The sequence below is a fragment of the Monodelphis domestica genome, chromosome 1 (genome assembly GCF_027887165.1).
Source record: "Monodelphis domestica isolate mMonDom1 chromosome 1, mMonDom1.pri, whole genome shotgun sequence".
Taxonomy (NCBI): domain Eukaryota; kingdom Metazoa; phylum Chordata; class Mammalia; order Didelphimorphia; family Didelphidae; genus Monodelphis; species Monodelphis domestica.
Genome location: NC_077227.1, coordinates 12368980 through 12387284, shown reverse-complemented (window position 1 = coordinate 12387284; position 18305 = coordinate 12368980). Strand labels below are relative to the sequence as shown.

At 41.6% G+C, this 18305-nt stretch overlaps 1 protein-coding gene across 3 annotated transcripts in view; it reads left to right on the top strand.

The window, feature by feature from the left end:
• Nucleotides 1-10352: 10352 nt before the first annotated feature.
• A1CF (APOBEC1 complementation factor) overlaps nucleotides 10353-18305 on the top strand; it is a 111097-nt gene continuing 103144 nt past the window's right edge. For all 3 annotated transcript variants that reach the window (XM_007478329.2, XM_001363571.3, XM_016428099.2), the window contains exon 1: nucleotides 10353-10445. The gene's annotated coding sequence lies outside the window, so the exon portion shown is untranslated. The remainder of the gene's footprint in view (nucleotides 10446-18305) is intronic.

The window sequence follows — 18305 nt, the reverse complement described above, 5'->3', positions numbered from 1 at the left end:
GGCATTATGTGAAGAGGAAATGTAAGAATCAGAGGCCTCCCAGCCGAACATGACAAGTCCAAAAAACCAAACACTCTAATGCAATGAATTATGCAAGAAAGCTGTCTAGAGCTTCTAAATGCAGAAAACAAAGCACAGATCAAAGGAATCTGCACATAACCTCCAGGAAAAAAAACTACCAATCAAACCCCAAGATATGTTTATTAAATTTCACAATTCCAAGAACCACAACAACTTCTGAAAGTGATTGGGGGAAAGTCTCAGAATATAAAGGAAAAGCATTTCTAATAATACAATACCACCGAATCCCTGCCTGAAACTGCAAAAAAAAGTAACAACATTATCTGAAAGTCAAAGGCATTCAAGATGCAAACCAAAATATCTCACCAACCTGAACATAATAATCATCAATGACTAAAGATGGACATTCAATAAAATAAAGCATTTAACTCTTCTTACCCTCCCTCCCCCCCCCCCCCCCCCCCCGCAAAAAAAAATAAGAGATAAGCTCTGAGTCTGGTGCACTTCTTATTTTCAGATGACAGAAAGCTGGGAAGGATAGTTAACATGAAAGATGACAGTCAGGATCTAAAAGGTGGGAATATTGGATTGAATCTAATAAGATGAAATTCACCAGCAATAAATGTGAAATCTTGCCCTTAGGTACAAAAAAGTCAATTTTTGAGATAGTAGAAAGTTCAGATAGATAGCAGTTACTCTGAGAAAGATCTATGGGTTTTAGTGGGTTCAATATGAACCCTCAGTATGATATAGTAGCCAGAAATCCAATGGAATTTTGCAGTGCATTAAGGGGGCATAAGTTCTAGACATAGACAGGTGATAATTTTTTTTTCTGACTGTCAGACCCTCATCTGAAATGCTGTGTTCAATTCTTGACGTCACAGTTAATGAAATGAAAAGCTGGAGAAAGTCTAGAAGGCAACCAGGATAATATAGGGCCTTAAATCTGTGATAATATGAGGCCTGGCAGAAGAAATTGGGCATGGTAAAATGGAGAAGAAAAGACTCTAGAGGGAGATGATAGATGTCTTCACATATTTGATGGATGATCCATGGTGGAGGGAAAGACTTGTCCTGTTTGGTCCCTGAGTACAGAATGCGTAGCATCAGCCTCCAGTTTGTACAATTAGAAAATTTGGACTCCATCCCCCAGAACTCTCTCCTCATCCCAAAAATCCTTTTCCCTTCATTCACATTAGCGTCATTATGTGACTGTTTTTAAGCTGTGGGTAACACCTCCCTTGCTCTCTTCTTTACATGTGAGGCTAGGTGAGCTCTCCCTGTTTCTCTAATCTCTATTTTCCTTTTTGCTTCAAGGTAAATTTTTAAAAGGCTTTAAGGTAAATTAATAAACCTTATTAAGTATAATACTTGGAGTATTGGATATTAATTTTAAAAATCTACATCTGGTTGACCTACGAAGGGAAAGGGATGCTGGATAATGAAAAAGAATTCTGGGGAACGTCGTCCTGGGGTTCAAGATTTTCCACCTATACAAGTTGTAAAGAAGCAAACATAGTTGATGTTGGGGAAAACTTCCTAACAAAAACTGTCCACAAGTAGAATATACTGCCTTGAGAGATGGAAGGTTCTCTCTCCCTGGAGCAGTTTTTAAAGCAGAAGTTGGTATACCAGTCGGCTGGTAGGTGATCCTGAGGATTCCTCTGGTGTCTGGATTAAATTATGTAGATGCTGGTTCCTTCCAACTCTCAAATTCTGTGGTTCTGTATTCTGTGTGCCCACTTTTAACACAGCTGCTACATGTGTATTTGTAGGAAAGTTCACCTAAGGATTATAGAGGAGGGACACTTTCTATTTTAATTGTGTCTACTGGCTAATTGATAATAGAAAGTATACAAGTTGGGGCTCATCAGGTACTATGTTGGGATTATTGGCTCACAGGGTCACCCTTGGGAGCCAAAATAGCAACCACCCTCTGGGGAAGAGCATAAGAAGAATAGAAATTTGAATAGAATAGCCCAGAAGGAATGTCATAATTCTAATGACCCTGCAGGTCCCAGAAGAAGAGTGAAGAAAATGCACCTCACTCCCTTCTTTCTAGAGTGATAGGGGTATGGTATGAAGCATACTCATCGGTTATTGTCTTGATTAGTTTTGCTGTATTTTTTCTTCCTTCTTTGTTTTTGTTTTTTTCTTTAACAAGGGATGATTCTCTGGGTTGGGATATGGGAAGAATATATTCAGAAAGAAAGGTAATACAAAAGAAAAAAAGATAGAAATAAATATTTAAAATTACAAGTAAAAGATAACCTTTAATTTCCAGAAGCATTTTTGGATTTTTGGAAAGTGCTGAGGACATCCCCAACTGTACTCCAAAATCATTTCCTCCTCCTGAAGTCCAACTCTAGGCCCAGTTCACTGTCTATCTGACCCAGTAATGAGACAGAAAATGGGAATTTGTATGAAGGCAATATTTCCTGAGTAAAAGCAATGGAATGATTTACCAGGGGAAATGGGTAAGAGGTGTCCTTATCTGTTCCACGGCCCAGTAGGAATCCAAGATCAATAAGGTCCCTTCCTATCTACAAAAAGATGAGAATCTTCTTCATCTGGAACAATTTCAATCTTCCTAGATGCAGAGGAATGGACTGGAGGATCTGAGGACCTGGGTTCCAACTTACCAGCTATTTGGCCTTTGGTAAATTCACCTAAACTACTCTGGCCCTCAGGTTTTTTTTTTTATTTGTAAACTGAGTCAGTGTGGTACAATGGAAGCAATAAGGCACGAGGGAAGACTGTGAAACAATATAAAAAATACAGGCTTTGGAGTTAGAAGATCTGGATTCAGATCTTGCTTCTGAGGTTTACTTTTTATGCAACCTTTGGCAAGTTACTTAATTTCCATGGACCTCCAGTTTCTTCATTTGTAAAAAAAGGAAATTGTACTAAATGATTTTTGACACCCCCTTCCAGATCCATGATCCCATGACTTAGGGGCCACCAAAGCCCCTGAGAACACTAAGTCTTGCTTTTTATTTTAAAGGGTGACTATACTATATCTACATCTATGACCCACATGATTTCATGACCTCCCAAACTGTTCTATAGCCATTATGGTCCTCATCCTTCTCTCAAGTCTATCCAAGGTTACCAAACAACTCTGTCTTCTTTTTTCTCTCTGACTTAGCCTATTCCCAGCAGCAGCTGATTACTGATGTTTGGTTCATAGAAACAAAACACAGAACAGTCATTGTAAAAGTATTCTTTCCTGAGCCCTCCCAGAAGTAGTATGCTGACCTGGACAGTTGTAAAATGGAAGCAAGAGCACGAAAATGGAAAGAAAGAAAGAAAGAAAGAAAGAAAGAAAGAAAGAAAGAAAGAAAGAAAGAAAGAAAGAAAGAAAGAAAGAAAGAAAGAAAGAAAAGAAAGAAAGAAAGAAAGAAAGAAAGAAAGAAAGAAAGAAAGAAAGAAAGAAAGAAAGAAAGAAAGAAAGAAAGAAAGAAAGAAAGAAAGAAAGAAAGAAAGAAAGAAAGAAAGAAAGGAAGGAAGAAAGAAAGAAAGAAAGGAAGGAAGGAAGGAAGAAAGAAAGGAAGGAAGGAAGGAAGGAAGGAAGAAAGGAAGGAAGGAAGGAAGGAAGGAAGAAAGGAAGGAAGGAAGGAAGGAAGGAAGGAAGGAAGGAAGGAAGAAAGGAAGAAAGGAAGGAAGGAAGGAAGGAAGGAAGGAAGGAAGGAAGGAAGGAAGGAAGGAAGGAAGGAAGGAAGGAAGGAAGGAAGGAAGGAAGGAAGGAAGGAAGGAAGGAAGGAAGGAAGGAAGGAAGGAAGGAAGGAAGGAAGGAAGGAGGAAGGAAGGAAGGAGGGAAGGAAGGAAGGAGGGAAGGAGGGAAGGAGGGAAGGAAGGAAGGAGGGAAGGAGGGAAGGAGGGAAGGAAGGAAGGAGGGGGAAGGAGGGAAGGAAGGAAGGAAGGAAGGAAGGAAGGAAGGAAGGAAGGAAGGAAGGAAGGAAGGAAGGAAGGAAGGAAGGAAGGAGGGAAGGAAGGAAGGAGGGAAGGAAGAAACAAGAAGAGAAGAGAAGAGAAGAGAAGAGAAGAGAAGAGAAGAGAAGAGAAGAGAGAGAAGAGAAGAGAAGAGAAGAGAAGAGAAGAGAAGAGAAGAGAAGAGAAGAGAAGAGAAGAGAAGAGAAGAGAAGAGAAGAGAAGAGAAGAGAAGAGAAGAGAAGAGAAGAGAAGAGAAGAGAAGAGAAGAGAAGAGGAGAGGAGAAAAAACTAAACTAAACTAAAAAGATGAGAGGATATCTGAACTGGGTGGCTTCTCGAGGTTTCTCCTAGCCCTAGATACTAGAGTGTGGTTTGCAAGTGGGTACGAAAGGCTTGACCACTAGAACCAAATTTGAATTTTTGTCTTTCTATTTTAATGGGGTTTTTTAAAAATCAACTTAACACTAGATGGCTCTAGTTACAAAACCAACACATTTTTGAAAGTGCAGCAACTTCTTTAGAGTCTTTTATGTATAGGGAGACCTGAGCACACAGAGTTCAGGCCAATTCTGCTACCAGCCTGCCAGGAAGAAGTCCCTGATGGGAGGATCATTACCCACAGAGCTGCCACATAATAACCTCCACTTCATAAGCCTCACAGTCTGGGCAGGGACACAATAGAACCTGCAGCACACACCATTGCAAGCTGCAACATTTTGTACTTACTGAATACATTGTCTAGAATTATACATAAGAAGTTCATCACCTTTTATGAACTGACAGATAACAAAATTCACATGCATCCACAAAATGCATATTTATCGCAAACTATCCCAGAGAACTCAGATAATAAATAGCATTGGAAGCAGGCCATTCATTTTTTAAAACTTAAGAGGGGGCAATGAGGTAGCCAGGCCGAGAGATAGGAGGTCTTGGGTTCTAATTTGACCTAGCTGTATGACCCTGGGAAAGTCACTTAACCTCTACTGCCTCGGCCCTACCTCTCTTCTGCCTGAGATCCAATACATAGAAATGATTCTTAGAAGGCAAGAATTTAGTTGAACTCAAGAACATTTTAATTATCTAATTTCATTTATTAAATATTAATATATAATAATATAGAATTATTTATATTAATTTATTTATATGACATGACATAAATATATCATATAATAAACTAATATAAACAATTCTATATTATATTAATTATTGTATAATATTGTGTATAGTATAATAAAATATTATTATAATTATTTAACATGCATGCTATAATTATTATGATTATATGTTATTGTGTATAATATAAAATATAATTATTTAATATGTTTAATATAATTACATATATGATATAATAATAATATGCTACATAAGATAGTGATTGTTCTAATTATATTATTATGCAAAATGTATAATAATTATTATAATTACACATTGGTACATATGATATATAATAATTATTGTTGTGTATAAATGAAATAAAATAAACAAAAATGAATAAATGCTACCATAAAAAGATGTTTAATCTCCAACCCATATTGTCTTCCTTCTTTTCTCCAATGTGACCTTAAGCAGCTCATTCTCCCACATATGCAGCTATGCCCCCCCCTGCCTCAGTTTCCTTGTTTGTAGACTAAGAGACTTAAATAGCTGCTCTCTAAGTCGGTGAGAAGGCTAAAGCTCTGGTTCTCATAATAATAATAGATGACGCTGCCATGGATCTATAAGGCTTACTCAGTTCTTTTTATGCATCCAACGCACCTTGACCAGCGACACTGAAACTAGACTGTGTCATCTAACTATACTTCCACATCAGGATACGAAGGGCTCACTAATGCTAGCAATGGCTCAGCTCCAATAGACGATGCTGAGTGTACAGAGCGCTTTACATCCCACCAGGACCTCTCTTGACCCTCGCCCACCCCCACCCCCGTGAGGTCTGGGCCAGAGACAATATACTGTCCCAGCTTTAAAAGGGAGAAACAGCTGGTTGTTATTGTCCTTCTTACTCAGAGGACCAGGATGACAGCGTTCTGTTGGAGTAAATGCTCAACGTGTTCTGCTGTGGCTGATCAAAGTTCTTCAGAGAGACCTTGAGAGTGTCTTTGTATTGCTTCTTCTGAACTCCATGTGAGTGCTTGCCTTGTGTGTTCTCCTCCATAAAATAGTTTTTAAGCCCAGAGTTGTAGTGACTTGCCCAAGATCACACAGCTAGTCACAAAGGCAGGGTTCAAACTGAGGTTTTTCTGCTTCATATACAGCACTCTATATACCATACTATGTCCATATTAGATACCATACTAGACTACTTCCAACTCTAAAGCATTTCTCTTCTCACACTCCTTCTGATTCTCCTGCCGTTGCCCCCATGCCTCACCTGCTTTCTTACCCTAGAACATCCCTCTGCCCCTGCAGCCCCCTCCTCGCATTCATGAATTCCTCCTGGAGCATCCATTTTGAGGAAAGGACCAAGCCAGCCATCCTCTATTACACTCGTAGTTCTTCTGACACTCCAGGCTTCCCTACTCTGCCCCTGCATCCCATCCCTGTCTAATGTGTTGTCTTCTCCCATTTGAACATAAGCTCCTTGAGGGGGACACCAAAGTTTTCTCTTTTAAACCCTTAATTTACATCTTAGACTCAATACTTGTATTGGCTCCATGACAGGAGAGCAGTAAGGGCTATCAGATGGGGGTGGAGTGACTTGCCCAGGACCACATAGTTAGGAAGTGTCTGATGATAGATTTGAATCCAGAACCTGCCATCTCTAGACCTGGCTCTATCCATTTAGCCACCTAGATGTTCCTGTCATACTTTTTTAATGGACTTGAATTCCCAGCACTTGGCACTGCATCTGTATGTAGTACATGCTAAAGGAAAGCTTTTTCCCTATTTGCTGATGTAGAAATTAAATTTTAGTGATGTTACTAAAATATATGAAAATTACAAATAATATGGTAGTTGCCTATTTAAAGTATTATTGCCCATAGTCAAAATGACTTTTAATAGCTTTTATTTACAAAAGAGGTGGAAAGAGTAAAAGTGGAGAAATACAAAAGGGTAGAGAAGACATTAGCCTATCTAACTAAATATTGCTCTGGTGTTTGGCTCAGCCAGGATGAGTTGATCTTCAACCAGAATTAAACTCTCTCCAGAAGACAGGAAGGGAAAATCAGCTATTCACTCACCCAAGTTCCCTCCAAGAGGCAGGTCAAGATGATGACTCAAGCTGAAGGTGACTCCTGAGACCAACTTTCTTCCTTGAGTTGACTTTCTTCTTAAAGCTGACTTCCTTCTGGAAGTCAACTTCCCCAGCTCCAGAAATTAGGGGCCTTTTATAGTGGTGTCTTGTCCCTTCCCCTTTTCACAAGGGCCAATCACAGCTTTCAAATTACCCAGCACTGCCCAGGGGGCAGTGTTTGTGGAAACCACCTCTCACCTTCTGGAGAGGTGAATACTCATCAAAACAGTTCACAGATTCCTGACTAATTGAGTTGAAAAGGTAGAGAGCTCCTCCACCCAGTGTTAAGCAGGATGTTCAAGCTTTTGTTGATTCCATTCAAAAGTAGACAAAGGAGAGTTAATCCTGTCTTTGCAGTCTAGTGAGGTACTAAGTAGGGATGCTTAAGTTATTGTTAACCAAAGTGTTAACTCAAAATAGGCAAAGGGAATAAAGGATTCCCTTTCACAAGTGTAAACTCAGAGAGAACAAAGAATTCCCTTTTATCCTGGAAGCCTTCAGGAACCTCTCTTAATTCCAATGTCTTCCCTCTGATCATTATTTCCTCTTTAGCTTGGAGAGAAACTTGCTTTATGAATACTTATTTGGATGTTGTCTATCCATTCAACCCTAAGCTCTTTGAGGGCAGGGACCAGCTTTTGTCTCTTTTGTAGCTCCAGCATTTAGCACAGAGACTAATTGGCTCTGAATAAATATTGATTGACTGATTGGCTTGACTTACCTAAGGTTTCTCTGCCACCTTTCAGATCCCACACCTCAGTGAATGGTTTCATTTTGCTGGTTTAATTGCTAAAACCTCCCTAAGGCTCAAGTGTGTGGAGGTTCCCTGAGAGACTACACTGACCATGTATGTATCCATGAGCACCAGTCTCCTATATCAGCACTCTTTGGCTGGCATAGATGGGCCAGCCAGTGCTTTACCAAACTGCACCATGATGGCTCCCTCTGATGCTCTCTGATATTTAATCAGGGCAGCTGGTAGCACAGTGGATAGAGCACCAGCCCTCTGGTGGGAGGTCCTGGACTAAAATCTGACCTCAGATACTTCCTAGTTGTGTGACCCTGGGCAAGTCACTTAACCCCAATTGCCTAGCTAGCCCTTATAACTCTTCTGCCTTGGAATTGACAGTATTGATTCTAAGACAGAAGGTAAAGATTTTTTTTTAAAGGAAAGAAAGCAATGCATTAGAGAGCTGTTTTTATCTACACACTGTTTTAAAAAGTTAGCCAGCCAGACACCACTGTGGGAGCAGAGGAAGCCAATCAGACCTCCCTCTGGCTTGAAAACATGTCTAGAAGTAGAAAAGAAAGTGGCCAAATTCCAGGGCTTCCTTAAATCTCCAGTCCCTTGTTTCTGCACTTCTTTGATTTCATTTGTCTTCCTGCATGCATTCAACATTACAGCTGTCACTGATTCAATCTGGGGCCCCCTCTCTAGGGAAAAAGGTTCCTCTGAGGGCCACATTCCAGAGAATGAGGCTGACTCCTGATTCAGAAAGCCAACAGAGGCAGGACTAACTCAAATGGCAAAGCTGGCCTGAGTTCAAGCCTCGATTTTCTGGACTGCTATTCCAAAATAAATGGGCTTTGTTTCCCTGGAAAGCAAACCGAAGATGCAGGCTGGGACCCTGATATCAAAGAATTTTGCATCCACAGCTTGCCTTCCTGATGATAGAATTCTGTTTCTTCATGAGGGACTGGAGAGCTCAGTCAAGCTGACTTGTTAGCTGTCCCCTGAATACAACCCATCTCCCACTTCTCTGCCTTGGGACAAAGAGAGTGGAAGCTTCTTAGAGTTGGACCTCAGAAGCTCAAAGATCAGCTGGACATGGAATAAATGTATCTTTGGTGCAATGGGAGAGAGAGCTGGATTTGGAGTCAGAAGCTCTGGGTTCAAATTCCCACTCCACCACTGACTAATTGTGTAAGTTCCTTCATCTCTCTGAACATCAGTCACCCCAACTAATTCAAATTAGGGGATTGGCTTAGCTGAGCTGGTTCCTTCCAGCTCTAAATTCTGGGGCCCAATGGTCCCCTACACCTGAAGCTCTTAGAATCCCCCCCTCCTTCATGGTGCCTTTTGTGACCCCTCCCCCAACTTGTAGTCCTCCCTCCTCTTGGCATGATTTGTATTAGCCTGTGTGCCTTTTAGATTTATGGATCTCCCCATATGCTGCATCTCCCACCACAGAATGAACCGAAGTTCTGCGAGGGCAGGCGTGGTTTTGATTCTCTTTGCATTCCTGGGATTTGGCGGTGCCTTGAACAGAGGAGGTCCTTAATCAATATTTGTTGATCACAGAGTCATAGCATTAGAAGGAACCTTAGAAGCCTATCTGATCCTGCCTCTCATTTTGCAGATGAGGAAACTGAGGCAAGGAGCAGTAAAGTGACTTGTCCAACATCAAATGGAATTGAATTGGGCAGTGTTGAACTTAAGCCAATGGTCTCTCAGCCCCATAAGGAATTGTCTTCTCTGTCCACTCAGACACCTCCCCAAAGGAGAGTGTGATCCTCTTCCAAAGAACCTCAAGAAAGGAAGCATTTCTTAACCTCCCTCTCAGTGTTCTCAAGCATTTACTGTGCTGGGACCCTTGCATTTCCCTACATCCTTTGTCCCAAGTTTATCAGACTTTACTTAAAGCAAGTATAAGATACGGGCAGTCAGGACAAAATATGAGTCCCTCTCATGGTGCAACATGTTAGGAGTTCAGTGAATGGAGTTGGGAAGGTTTGGGTTCAAATCCTACCTCTGACTCATGACAGCTGTGTGCCCTTAGGTAACACTGAACTTCTCCAAGATTCAGAGGTTGATTAGATAACGCCAAAGTCCTTGTCAGCTCTAAGTCTAGGGTCCAAGGTTTTATTTTTTTGACTATGCATTGCTCAAAGTAAAGCTTGATTTCCAATAAGAAATTCGCTTCGGGGTTCCTGAGTCGGGACAGCTGGACTTCCAAATGCCATCATTTGGGACGACTGGTTTTGGGAAGCCAGTTCGGCGGCTTCTGTAAACAGTTGTGGCTTCAGAGCTCCTGTGTGGCTTTAGTGACCTGGTGAGCTGGTCAAAGGGCTGCTGGGTGGGGGGAGATAGGCCGAGTTAACGTTTAACTTCGTGCGATTATAAACCAACCTCAGAGGCACTGAACCTTTGGAGTTTGATATGATGAGTAGAGGATAAGCCAGCCGCGCGCCGCTGCCCATTCTCCATAAGCAAGGAACGAGTTTCCGGGTGGCGATCGCTGGAAGGGCTCCGGTAGGTTTCCTGGGCTTTGCTTCTTGACGTTTGGATTCTTTGAATCTGTGCAGTGGGTGAGCAGTGGGCGCTGGGGGAGGGCACGGCTGGGCTTCCTTTGGGCTAAAATGGGTTTGGGTGCGATCGATCATTCGGGTCCTGCTTCTGCTCCAAGGAAAAGGAGGCACTAGGCACGTTGTGCCACTGGGATACGACAGCTGGTCCTTTAGCTGAAAATGTTGAGCACATTTCAGAGAAGGGAGAAAGCACTGGCTTGGCACCCTGGAGGCTGACTCGCTGTGAATGCTAAGAACAGCTCCCTTAGCAATGGAAAGTGGGGAGGGCAGGAGACCTGCTCTTTTGAGAAATAGCCAATAAGGGATGACTTAAGAGCCTCAGCACTGCAGTTTCCCTTCAGATCCCCAGTTCTCGAGCTTGGCCTCCAATGTCCAACTCATTACTGGCTCCTCAGTGCTTCCCCCCTCCCTCTGGGCATTCAGATTGACTTCACTCACTGTCACAACACGAAGAAGAGTAATCCATGTTCTATGGTTAACAAGGAGAGTGCTGGCATCAGAAAAAGCTGAGTTCTAATCCTGCCTTGGGCAATTCTTGACTGTAGCCCCTGACAAATAATTTCATCGCTCCTCTGAGCCTTAGTTTTTCTTCCTGAAAAATGGGGATATTCAAAACTAAAGCACTTACTTTATAAGGTCATTCTGAGGCTCAAATGAACTAATGTATATAGAGGACTGCAAATCCTGTATATGAGCTGCTAACATGTGAGTTAACGTTCTTATTATTGTTACTGTTCTCTTTACAAATGATTCCTTGTGATAAAGAAATAAAAAAACATTGGGAGGCAATTATTGTCATCCCATTTTACAGAAGAAAACACTGAGGCTTAGGGAGGTCCAGTGACTTGCCTAGAATCACACAGCTAATGTGTGACAAAACCCAAACCTCAATGAACTCAGTTCTCTGGAGGCCAAATCAACCGTGTCATGCTGAGTAATTGTTAGTAGTAATGATTGTTGTTATTTTATTATTATCATTATTATGGTGTCACCAACATTTCCCCCTGCACAAGGGAATGGTTCTACCTTCTGCTCATGCCAAATGAATAAATGATGAATTGGCAGGTGGGATGGAGGAGAGAGTTTGCTTTGGACTTGTTAAAGCTCAGATGGGTGGAGGTGATCCTCTTCCAGAGAGACCTAGCGAGGGGTGTCACCCCCAGATAGCTTTCTCTCCCTTCTAGGGAGAGAAAAAGAAAGATTTCAGTCATCAAACTTCTTGAGGAAAGTCCAAATAAACTCCTAAAAGTTGGCATTATGATCATGACGAATCGGAGCCTCCCGCTTGGGACACAGAAGCTCCTACTTAGACAGTCATTCCTTTGGATGGCTCTGTGGCCCACTGCTCATTCTGAGCAGCTGCTTTCACTCTGGTCTAGCAGGAAGTGAACTTTCTAGCATGGACTGGTCAAGGCCAAGAGCCGCCACCAAATACATCGGAGACCTTCTAGGGTGCCGTAGATTTCTATGGTCATTTCTAGAACATTCTGGATGTCTATTCACCAATGCATCTCTGCCAGCTGGACGTTCCTTGACAGTGGCAGTCCTTTCATTCTTTGTATGTGTGTCCCAAGGGATTCCTCCTAGAGATTTAATAAATCCCCAATCGAGTCACTGACTGATTGGTTGATAGATAACAGCGATGCTGTGGGCTGCTCCATCTGTCCAAAGTGTCAGACAGACACACAGGCCTCAGGTCCTCTTTATGGGACTCTAACGTCTGGAGAGATGCATAGGATGCCTGGATACTATGAATGGGTTTTCTCCGTGATCATTAACCAGCAAGACGAGAAAGAAGGAAAAAGGGATCTGGTAAAGGGGTGAAGCAGAGGAGAGCGTGTTGCTCTTTGCACGCCTGTCTCTTTATGGGGCAGCGAGTTCCTGGGAGTCCAGAAGAGCTGAGTTTAAATCTTGCTTCTAATTCAAACTGTTTCCCTTTTTGTGTTGTGTCCCCGGTGCCTAGTATGATGCCTGGCACACAGTAGGTACTAGGAATTGCCTGTTTAGCTATGGGGACAAATCAGTCTCTCAGTGCTTGAACCAGCTCTCTAGAGCTTTGAGGTAGACGAAAGTTCCTGGTCCGCCCCATTGGAAGGAGATTAGCCCCGAGAATAAGGTCCCAAGTTCTCAGCACAGGTCTCCACTGTCTCACTCTCTCAGCCCCAACGCATCCTCCCGAAGGAGCTTCATTTCTCCAAGGAATTTTCTGTCCTTGTCTCATTTTGTTTTGAGTCCATTATGCACATACTTATGTGTGCTCACATGTACATGTGATTCACATATATGCACAGAGGCTGTGTTTTTGTGGATGGGTGTATGTAAGTATGTATGTATGTATACATTACCTCCCCTGTTATACAGTGAGGTCCTTGTGGGCAGAGACCAAGCCAATTTGATCCTTGTATCCATGGCACTTTGTAGAAGGTCTGGCATGGAATAAAATCTTAACGGATGCTTGTTGAGTGACTGGTTGACAAATCGGATAAGGCAATACACATCAATGCTTCATAAATTTAGCAAATTGCGGGGGCAGCTGGGTAGCTCAGTGGATTGAGAGCCAGGCCTAGAGATGGGAGGTCCTAGGTTCAAATTTGGCCTCAGACACTTCCCAGCTGTGCGACCCTGGGCAAGTCACTTGACCCCCATTGCCTAGCCCTTGCCACGCTTCTGCCTTGGAGCTCCAAGACAGAAGGTAAGGGTTTATTAAAAAAAAAAATTTAGCAAATTGCATAAAGGTGAGCTATCACTAGAGACACAATGACTTTGGAGACAAGGAAAAATCATATCCAAAGTGACTCCAATGTACATAAATAGCAGTCAGTCTCCAAAGACTTTCCTATCCAGGCCTCGGGCTAAAATCATCATAGTGCCGTTGACTTAGCATCCAAAGAACTGGGTTCACTCAATTGGGGATTGTGTGCTTCTGGGCAAGTCACTGAATCCTCCTAAACCTCCATGTTCTCTTCTGTAAAATGGGGCAACAAGAGTCGCTTCGCACAACTGTTGTCACCTTGCCTCGATGGGATTGTTTTAAGGAAAGCATTTTGCAAACTGGGGGCTACTGTAGGAGTATCACTTGCTGTCCTGTTCAGTACTCTTGAAGCAGCTTCATCAGTGTTGGCACTCCATTCCCTGACGCAGGGGGCAGCCCTGCCAGAGTTGAGTGGGATGTCTTCCTGGATTGTTTGGCTCAGGGAATTCACATTATACTTCAGGATTTCCGTGGGCTCCTCCTTCCATTGGTGCACATTGTAAACAAACTACCGATAACTTCTTACCTGGTTTAATTCTTAGCCATGTTCTCCCTTTGATCTTACAAAGAGGAGCCCTCCAAAAAGCTAGAGGTCTTCCTCCAGAATTTCTCATATTCCCTGGGGACCAGAGCACCACTGAGGCTCATCTTCCATCATTTCATTCGCCCTTACGGCATGACTGGGCCACTTCCTTTTTCTGGGCTATCATCTTCCCAATACAGTTGGACAGTCAGTCCATTGTTAGCTCCTTAACAATGAGAGCTGTTTCCTTTTTTGTCTTCGTGCCCAGGAAAGTGACAAGCAAATGGAAGGGGCTCAATAAACACTTAAGTAATGAATGAGTGAGGGAATTAATAAATTCCCATTAATAAGTATATAGATATGAGACAGATGGATGATAAATTGGACCCAGAATTAATTAGGGGGCAAAGAGTGAGTTGGATTGAAATTGGGAACCTGGCCAGTGCTCTCAGTTGACCCCAATGTGTTTCCTGGCACAAGGACCCATCTCTTTAATGCAAATAGTATAACCCTACATGCTAATAGAACTGATAATACTACCCAGTTGCAAACTTTGCTACACTATAATAACCCAAGAGTCAAAGTCAAAGGTGACCCATAAGGCAATGGGTGTCTTCTATATTTGGTAAAGGATACATTCTATTTTCCGCCTCCTTACCTGGTCTAGCTCGCTCCTTGGGTCACCCAATAGCTGATGTCCCACAAACATCCACACAAAATATGTGATTTGAAGAAAACCATGACAGGATTCCCAAATTATTGCCAAAATTGTAACCATTTTACTTGAATGAATCCCTAAGTACGGGAACAGATTTTTAAGGAAAATCTTCATAGCAAAGCAAAATGTTCTTTGTTTGGGAATCCAAAGGAAGCCCTGTTGATGGAGAATGATCAAAAATGATCTCTTCCAAAAGCTGTCTAAATGGATTCAGATGGAGAGCATCATGGCCTATATCATTATCGTAGTAGAAAACATGCTGCCCAACTCTCAACAAAAATGGTGGATTTTACATATGGAACGACATGAATTATCCGACATAGCCGATAGAGGATAGAGATATTAAGCAGCACACAGCCAATATGTGTCAGAGTTGTGCTTGAACCCACCAAAGCTTCTCGGTTTTAAGGTTAATTATTATATCAGGATGTCTAATCATATCTGTTCCATCCTCCATCAGAGGACAATATATTGAATAGATGTTGGTAACAAAGAAGCCTAGTTGAGCTGAGTAAATCAATATATCGGCTATGTCGGATAATCACGTATTTTGTGTGGATGTTTGTGGGACATCAGCTATTGGGTGACCCAAGGAGTGAGCTAGACTGAGATACTCTAAGCACCTCTCTAAGGACATAAATTGCAGAGAAAGGGCTAACCTGGGCTGGTGGAAGGAACTGACTCACCTTTGAGTTTCCTGTACTCCTGAAATGATAGTTCCAGTCCCTCTACTTCTTGGTTTCAAGCAAGGTTTCTATCAAAGCAAGAAGTTATTAGGAAGTGACAATGAAGAGCGTTTTGTCAAGCATGAATAAAGCATTTCCTTTAAATAAAGATGAATCAAAAAGTTCTTGAAGCATTAAAGAGAGGGAAGGAGGTGTTGCTGCCCTTCCTGGGGATTAGCACTGTTGCTCAATGGTTTGACCTGCCTTTTGTGCTTCTGAGTAACTCCATCAGTTCAAACAAGGCAATATTGATCGACAAAGGGCAAACACCATTTGTTATCTTATTCATGGAAACAGTAACCAGGCTCCTCTAAAGAGCAGCTTTAACAGTCACAATTCTTCTCAGGGAAAGCAACCAGAAAGTAGGATTCTACTTTCCCTTCTCTATCTTAAATCAAATTCTCATCTTCTCCTCAAGAGATGCTTTCACTCTGCTATCAACTCTTCTGTCATGATGCAGAATAGGAAGGGAAAGGATTAATCCAGGCAGGGGCCTCACCTCTTGCTCCCCGTGATAAGCACATAAGTGAAATTCTCTTAAAGTAGACACTTTTCAGGACTTTTCCGGAGTGATCGTATCTTTGAATAGGACCTACATGGCTCCCATTTTCCTGAATTGCAAAATGGGTAAATATTATTGTTATCCAGTGAGAGAGAGTTAGTCAATTGTAGAATTTCCAACGTTCTAGTCAACCATTCCCCTGATTTGATCTGAAGTTCTAAAACCTTTCAAGCTATTAGTAGCGAACCAAGATAGATTTAGAATGGAAAGCATCTTAGAGGTGACCTAGGCCAACACTTAAAATCCAAAGATTTGGAAACTGAGGTCAAGAGAAAGGAAGTGGTTGTCCAAGGTCATAATCAAGGATTCAACCCCACCAATTTCAATTCTCTTAATCTCATTTTGGATTTTTTGTTTTTGTATTTTTTCCACCACAAACTAATTAGAAACACCCCTGAGAATGTTTCACCTTTATCATACCATACGTCAGTGTGGTGCAGTGGACAGAACTCTGGCCTTATATGATCAGAAATCCAGCTTCGGAACTGTTCACTCTTTCATTTAACAAGCATTTGTTTAGTGTTTATCATGTGGTGGATATTGTGCTGATAATAGAAAGAAGAACAAAAACTTGTCAAAGCCTGCCCTAAAGGATCTCACGTTCTTTTGGGAGGGGGAAATACAACACACTTATAATCACACATAGTACACATATGAAGTCATTTGTTGACAGGGCCATTAGAAATTGAGCTTATAGGAAAGGTTTCATGGAGAATATGGAATGCCAAGCCAGTTTGACTGGAATGTGGAGCATAATAGAGAGTAATGGGCCATCCATCTGTCAAGGTGGTCAGGCTAGATGCCAACTGTGAAGGATGAGAGCTTCTGACCAGGAAAGTGACATGGCCAGATCTTTTCATAGGAAGTTGTGGGAAGGGGGAAGTGGGGAAGAGAGAAACTTTAGACAACATCAGAAATGAGATGATTATAATAGTCCAGGTGAGTGGTGATGCGTGTCTCTGAACTAGGGTGATGACCACGAGTGAGGAGAAAGAGGTGGATTCAAGGGACACTGTGGAGATAGAATTGGCAAGACTTGGATATTGATTGGATATTGGGAAACAAGGAAGAATGAAGGATCTAACATCCCTCTTAGGTTGTAAATCTAGAAGGACAGTGGTACACTTCTTAGAAACTCATTGTTCATCTGTTCTATTGATGGGGACTGAATCATTCATTCATTTAATAAATATTCATTAATTACCTACAATGTTCCAGTTACTTCAATATACAAAATGAAAGAATGATAAGAAAGGGAAGGTGGAGACAGGGAAGGATTCAGGGAAAAAGATGATATGTTCTGTTTTAGACATATTGTGATGTCTGTGGGATGTGTGTGTTAAGAAAACTGCAATAAGTGATGCAAGCTTAGAGCTCAGGAGAGATTGGAACTGGATACTAGATATAAAGATCTATGAGTCATCAGTGCTATGATAATGGACTCTTTTGAAGTGATCAAATGAGAGAGAGGAAGTGATAGGGACAGAGAGAGAGGGGATAAAGAAGAAGGGATGAAGAAGGTCAAGGGTCATGGATGATCACCCATCAAAGGAGATAGAGATAGAATGATCAGATACATGAAAAGAAAACCAAGAGAAAATCTCCTGAAAACTTATGGAAGTGAGGATTCAGGGAGAGAGTGTGGGGAAAAAATTGTCATGTGCTCTAGATTGGTTAAGAAGGATGAAGACTAAGAAAATGCTATCAGATTTGATTATTAAAAAATCATTGGTGATCTTGGAGGACAATTTCAGTCAAGGATAGAGGTAGAAACCAAGAAGTTCTATTTGGATCCTGTTTAGAACTCAGTTTCTTCATCTGCAAAATGGGAGAAGGGATTGGCTTGAATTATCTAATTCCTATTCTTATGACACTGGTTCAGAGAAAAGAAATACAGCATTGATTCCAGAGTCCTTATAGTAAATGTTAAGTGTGGATGGTCATTTTTGTTTTTTTGTATGCAAGGGAACATCCATGATTAAATAATTCTCAACTTTGCTCCCAGTATTGGGACTGTAGTATTTGACACCACTAAAGGGGAAAAGGTATCAGGAAGGCTATTTTGAGTGTTCTATCCCTATATAGTGACTGTAGCAGGTGTTCCAACCTCAAGAGAGAACCTTGTTAATATTTTGTATAATACAACATCCACCTAAACCTTAATTCTTCCAACTTGGAAAAAACCAAACATTGTCAGAGTTCCTGATGGATTTCAAAGAGTAAAGTTTGGGATAATAAAAACAAAAACCCTAAATCCAGACCCTGCTGTAAGCCAGCCTAGGAACTTCTCACTATCATTGATCAGGGATAGAGGGATGGACAAGATATGCCAGAAGGGTCATCTCTTATTGGAATAGTCTCTGAGAGGCTTACCAGACACTCTTGGAAGAGATTTATGTGCTTCTCCATAGGTATCCCCTTGGTCCATTTTCCTCATGATGAACAAATAATGAGAGAAAGATGTATTAGGTATGGGAACCTTTCACACCTTTCCAATTCAGTTGAATTCAATTCAACTATTCTC